Source organism: Lolium perenne, chromosome 4 (genome assembly GCF_019359855.2).
Source record: "Lolium perenne isolate Kyuss_39 chromosome 4, Kyuss_2.0, whole genome shotgun sequence".
Classification (NCBI taxonomy): Eukaryota; Viridiplantae; Streptophyta; class Magnoliopsida; order Poales; family Poaceae; genus Lolium; species Lolium perenne.
Window position 1 is genome coordinate 138445606 of NC_067247.2, and position 7132 is coordinate 138452737.

A 7132-nucleotide genomic window follows, 5' to 3' on the forward strand; every position below is an offset into this window, starting at 1 on the left:
AAGAAGCTAGGAGGTGGAGGCATACCACAAGATGGAGGTTTATCAGATTTCCTGAAGAACAAGATTCAGAAGATACCAAGGTAGAATTCCTAGGCAAACCATATATTTAGAGGATCATATCATCATCTCCTGAGTAGAACCTTAGGTTATTAAAAGACATTGAAAAGTGAGTGAGGTTATAGATGCTAACCATATCCATATCTATCCTAGAGAATTTTAGAGTAGTATTACATCTTACTTGTTTAAACCAACCTTTAATCTTGTAGATAAGAGCCATGTTTCATTAGTAAAACTTAACCAAAGCTTATGCTCATATTCTAATCCTAGTTGTGTATCACACTGGTGATCACTACTTAAACCCTAAACTACATTTGAATTCCAACCCATGGATTAACTTGGATTATAATTAGAACCCTGCCATACCTCATGCCTAGTTATACTTCAATTTAGTGAAGCTTATGCAAAACCCTAAACCTTTCAAGTAGAATTCACACCACATGAAATATTATATCCTAACTTGTGAATCATGGATCACAAGTAATAACCCAAGCCATAGATACTTAGAGACTAGATTCCATTTGGATAGTAGAGTAAAACTAATAACTAATTCCACTTTGATTTCCAATTACCTTGTTTAGTTGCCCAAATGGAATATTGTGTCATAATTAAACCAACACTTTAACAAATGAGTCAACCATAATGAACTTAGGATCTATCTTAAATAATTCAAGTCAGTAGTTTGCTAAGCAAGATTATTTAACACAGAGTGAAGACAACCATATTCTTAAACCTTTGGAAACAATTCTTCACATAAAATCATGAACCAATCCATTCCCATTGCCATTTATTTTAAACCCTAGCTATAATTATAATATGTGCACAATCCATATTATGATGTACAAGCCAAACTTAACAAAGTGTTCACCAAGCACATGTTATAATTTTCAACCATTCAACCAGAGTGGTTCCTAAATAAAAGGAATAGAGATAAACATTTAAAACCATGTTCATTTTCAATTTAAAATGCATTTCACAAGAACACCAAATTAATTAATTATGAAATGGTTGTTTATAAACAAAACAATACAACAGGTAGCATTATCAAATTGTTTTGATATTAAAATATTTTAAAATCTGCAAAACAACACATAATTCAAATCAAGTTAAAACCAGTAAATAAAAACAGAAAAAGAAAACAGAAATTTCAAAAAGAAAATGGAGGGAAACTTACCTGGCAGGCCGAGCATCACCGCAGCAGCCCATCACCACCACGTCCACCAAGCCCAGTATCTGCCCAGCCCAAAACCACTTACCGTTTGGGTTGCTTTAAGAATCGTGCGAGAGGAAAAAACGACCGTCGTCTTCCCCGGCGTCGACAGCGAGCTTGCGCCAGTAGGCCACGATCCTCGTCGACGATAAGCTTGCCCGGACGCGCCAGAAGGTTCCAGAACTTTGCCCTAATGGTTTCGCGTCCGAGTCTATCCACGGGAGAAAAAAAATCTTCGCCGAACTAAACCTTCCAGAGACCGCCACCTCTCCACCATCGCCGTCGCCGTGTCACAGCCACAGTGCTTCCCCCGACATATAAAGCCTCGAGGAGAACCTCCGTGAAGCCTTTGATCATTCCAGACCGTCCTTATCCTTTCTCGTTCTCTCTTTCTTCCACACTGCATCAGTTTCTGTCGCCGGCGAACTCCATGGCGCCATCGATTGTGAGCACCCCGGAGACCGTGGGGTATTTCGTTGGATGCGCCTGCCGATGTAGGTTCTCCTGGCGGAAGGAATCGAGTAGGGGAGCTCAGGGCGAGGCCAATTTGGGATTTTCCCCTTACAGCAGTTCGTTTGAATCCGCGATGCCGTGCTCGTCTCCGACCATCTCAAGCTTCGCCGAGGGTCTCATCATCTTCCTGGTGAGCTTACGCGTCTTACGAACCCATTATTCATCCTTAGCATCGCCTGTAGCTCCGTTTCAAGGTTTGGCCGGAGTGCGTCGCCGCAGCACATGGTTGCCGGTGATGCTCCGGCGAGTTTCTCGGCAAACCACCGCTACCATCGTGTTCAGTAGGACGTGGGGATCCAAAAAAGTATACTCGCGCATCCCTGGAGGCCAGAAATCGGTGTCGCCGCCGCGTTCTGACCCGCCGGCGTCAAGCCACCGGTGGTGTCGACGTGGAGGTGGACCAATTCTACTTAAGAACCCAACTAGTTCCTATCAGTGAAACTAAATGAATCCAATAGTAAACCCTAGAAGCCATAGCACCTATATATAGTAGTTCATATTCTTATTTTAACCTGTTCTTCAAAAGTTATTCTTTTGAAGTACAAATGTTAATCAAACCATAGAAGCCATAGTTCTTATTTGAAATACTCATTATTTCTTAAACAACATGTTCTTCAAAAGTTATTCTTTTGAAGTATAGTATAAGTAATCATCAACCATGATCTATAGAACTTAAAATTGACAACTGTTCTTTACATATTATTCCATCACTATTCCTTATGTGTATGATTGTTATGATGTCTTATATCACTTGATTATGATGCTAATATAACCAAACCCTAATAAGAACCTTGTTTGAGAACCATTCTAAAAGTGCAACCAACCCTAAAGAAATCTTTACAACTCATACATTCTAAATCATCGAGGTTAGATTATGCTCGGGACGATTGCATCTCATACTATGCATTATAGCATCTTTGCCAGTTCTTTAAACATTATCCTTACCGGACGATGATGGTATTTCAGAATTTGGAGTTATCACGTATCGAAGCTTTTGCCTGCATAATCTTGCAGTCAAGAAAGGCAAGTTCATCGCTTGCTCATGTCATTTGATTATTTGTATCAAACTATATGCAAAGTACTATACTTATCACTCATGCATTGAAAAGCAAAGTATTATTTTACAATTATGAATATGACTATGTGGTGGGCAATGGAACCATGGTATGTGTTGATATGGTGGAGGTTCCATTGCATGGGTTATATCACCCTAGGATTAAGTACCAATGCCGTCCAGTGATTCTAGCGCCGTACATATCGCGTTATCCATAAGATCTATAATGGCTCTGGGGAAGTCAGCTGTATCTTTTCCCTTCTGCACGCCAACGGATTGGTAGAGCTGGTGGGGTGTTGGAGGCACTGCCGCAATAGGTTGGGATATCCTTTTAAATCCCCATCCATAAGTGATGATAAGCTCTACGATCTATGATGGATTGTCCGGAGTACACCGTGAGTAAAGCCGTATTATCGGGGGAAGTCTACTGGGGGTGTACGGTTGGACAAAAGGGTGGGTTTGCAGGGTTGCGGAGAAGGCAGTGATTGGCTTGGATCTTATACTGGGCCTCACACCAAAGGAAGTGTGGACGAGGACATACTCTCGGCCGGCAACATGGTTAAGATCTCTTGTGGGGTAAAGTAACGCACCTCTGCAGAGGGTATCAAGAATTGTGACTGTCACTCCCTGTTCCGGGAAGGGAACTGCGAACGCGGCAGGAAAGGAACTCCACGAAGTTCTAGTCAACCTGTGAAGACTGACGGGCATAGTTTTCAGAATAAAATAAACCTTTTGAAGAAATGATTACAAAAACTTGCATTGGCCTATGACTTTATGGTCTATGGCTGTAGCTAGTGCATGATACACCTATTTCCTAATATGAACTTGCGGAGTACGCTCGTACTCATTCTATCCCATTTGAACCCCCTTCTTAGATCAAGGCACCGAAGGAGAAACTACCGTGGAACTCGAATACAAAGGAGTCAACTGCAACGAGATGAAGAATCCAATCAAAGAAGTCAATGGAGTCAACTTCTGCATCAGCTATAATGGAAACCTAGACTAGTAATAGAAGGGAACCTTTCCCTAATCCTAGCACCTAAGTAGCTAGATTTCTATAGCAAGCCAGTTAGCTCTTAAGCTTGAGTTAGCAACAAGTTAGACTACGAGTCGTTCTTCTGGAGTTTATTTGAAGTTTTACCTCACTGTAAAGTAGGAGGCTGTGTGGATCTTATGTAAACAGTTCGTGTGTACTTCTATAGACATACCTTGGACTCACATATGTTTCTGTTGTACCACTCTGAGAGATGTAATATGAGTGGAACGGTGTTTCACTTGTGTTATGTCAACGACTTGTGTACTACACCATGCAGTGGTACGCTGGGTCACCGCAACGAGGAAGTGTTGCAGGGGACCCACACCATATGGCGGCGCGGGTGGCCCCCTGGCCGCACCGACCTATGGGGAGGGAGCCCCCTGCCTCCTCCGACTCCGCCCTTTCGCCTATATAAAGCTCCTGCCCCGAAAACCCTACAACAATCGACGAAACTCCAGAAAGACTCCAGGGGCACCACCGCCATCGCGAAACTCCGTTTCGGGGGACAGAAGTCTCAGTTTCGGCACGCCGCCGGGACGGGGAATTGCCACCGGAGTCATCTCCATCGATGATACGTCTCCAACGTATCTATAATTTCTGATGTTCCATGCTTGTTTTATGACAATACCTACATGTTTTGTTCACACTTTATGATGATTTTATGCGTTTTCCGGAACTAACCTATTGACGAGATGCCGAAGTGCCAGTTCCTGTTTTCTGCTGTTTTTGGTTTCAGAAATCCTAGTAAGGAAATATTCTTGGAATTGGACGAAATCAACGCCCAGCATCTTATAATTCGACGAAGCTTCCAGAACACCCGAGAGGCACCAGAGGGGGGCCACAGGGCCACCAGACGCCAGGCTGGCGCGGCCAGAGGGGGGTCGCGCCCCCCTATTGTGTGGCGGCCCCGTCAGCCTTCCGACTCCGCCTCTTCGCCTATTTAAAGGTCCCTGACCTAAATCTTCGAGACGAATAAGCCACGGTATGAGAAACCTTCCAGAGCCACCGCCATCGCGAAGCCAAGATCTGGGGGACAAGAGTCTCTGTTCCGGCACGCCGCCAGGACGGGGAAGTGCCCCCGGAAGGCATCTCCATCGACATCACCGCCATCTTCATCACCGCTGCTATCTCCCATGAGGGGGGAGTAGTTCTCCATCGAGGCTAAGGGCTGTACCGGTAGCTATGTGGTTAATCTCTCTCCTATGTACTTCAATACAATGATCTCATGAGCTGCCTTACATGATTGAGATTCATATGAGCTTTGTATCACTATTAATCTATGTGCTACTCTAGTGATATTATTAAAGTACTCTATTCCTCCTCCATGATGTAATGGTGACAGTGTGTGCATCATGTAGTACTTGGCGTAGTTTATGATTATGATCTCTTGTAGATTATGAAGTTAACTATTACTATGATGGTATTGATGTGATCTATTCCTCCTTTCATAGTATGATGGTGACAGTGTGCATGCTATGTTAGTACTTGGTATGATTGCAATGATCGATCATGCACTCTAAGGTTATTTAAATATGAATATCGAATATTGTGGAGCTTGTTAACTCCGGCATTGAGGTGCTCTTGTTGCCCTACACAATTAGTGGTGTTCATCATCCAACAAGAGAGTGTAGAGTAGTTTTATTATGTGATCAATGTTGAGAGTGTCCACTAGTGAAAGTACAATGTTGAGAGTGTCCACTAGTGAAAGTATGATCCCTAGGCCTTGTTTCCAAATACTGCAATCATCGCTTATTTACTGTTCTACTGCATCTTTACTTCCTGCAATATTACTACCATCAACCACACGCCAGTTGTAGCAGCAAGCTATTTTCTGGTGCCGTTACTACTGCTCATATTCATTCATACCACTTGTATTTCACTATCTCTTCGCCGAACTAGTGCACCTATACATCTGACAAGTGTATTAGGTGTGTTGGGGACACAAGAGACTTCTTGTATCGTGATTGCACGGTTGCTTGAGAGGGATATCTTTGACCTCTTCCTCCCTGAGTTCGATAAACCTTGGGTGATCCACTTAAGGGAAAACTTGCTGCTGTTCTACAAACCTCTGCTCTTGGAGGCCCAACACTGTCTACAGGAAAAGAAGCGTGAGTAGACATCAAGCTATTTTCTGGCGCCGTTGCCGGGGAGGAAAGGTAAAAGGCATTCACACTCTGGTCCCAGGTAACTAAGTTATTTTCTGGTACCGTTGTAAATGCTCGGAGCTATTTCCTTTAGATCCTGCAATTGCATCTTTTTGTTTCTTGTTTTTATTTCACTAGTTAGGCATAATGGAAAGCAACTATGAGCTTTTTAATCTATTTCCTGAGTTAAGACATAAATGGTGTGTTGCGAAAATTAAAAAACCCATGGAACATATTAGTATGAACGCTTTGAACACCATTGTTTCTAATGATATGGAAAATTCTAAGCTTGGTGAAGCTGGTTTTGATGAGCATGATATTTTTAGTCCCCCAAGCATTGAGGAGAAAATTTTCTTTGATGATACTTTGCCTCCTATTTATGATGATTATAATGATAGTGGTCTTTTGGTGCCACCTACTATGGAGAGTAAATTTTATTATGATTATACTATGCCTCCTACACTTGATGAGAATAATAATGATAGCTACTTTGTTGAATTTGCTCCCACTACAATTAATAAGAATGACCATGCTTATGTGGAGAGTAATTATTTTATGCATGAGACTCATGATAAGAATGCTTTATGTGATGGTTATATTGTTGAGTTTGCTCATGATACTACTGAAAGTTATTATGAGAGAGGAAAATATGGTTGTAGAAATTTTCATGTTACTAAAATACCTCTCTTTTTGCTGAAAATCTTGAAGTTGCGCTCGTCTAGTCTTTCTATGCTTGTTGCATTATGCTTCATGAAATTGTTTATTTACAAGATTCCTTTTCATAGGAAGTGGGTTAGACTTAAATGTGTTTTGAATTTGCTTCTTGATGCTCTCTTTTGCTTCAATTATTATTTCTTGGGAGTGCATCACTAAAATCACTGAGCCCATCTTAATGGCTATAAAGAAAGCACTTCTTGGGAGATAACCCATGTGTTTATTTTTCTACAGTACTTTTGTTTTATATTTGTGTGTTGGAAGTTGTTATTACTGCAGCAACCTCTCATTATCTTAATTTTGTTGCATTGTTGTGCCAAGTAAAGTCTTTGATAGTAAGGTTGATACTAGATTTGGATTACTGCACAGAAACAGATTTCTTGCTGTCACGAATCTGGGTTGAA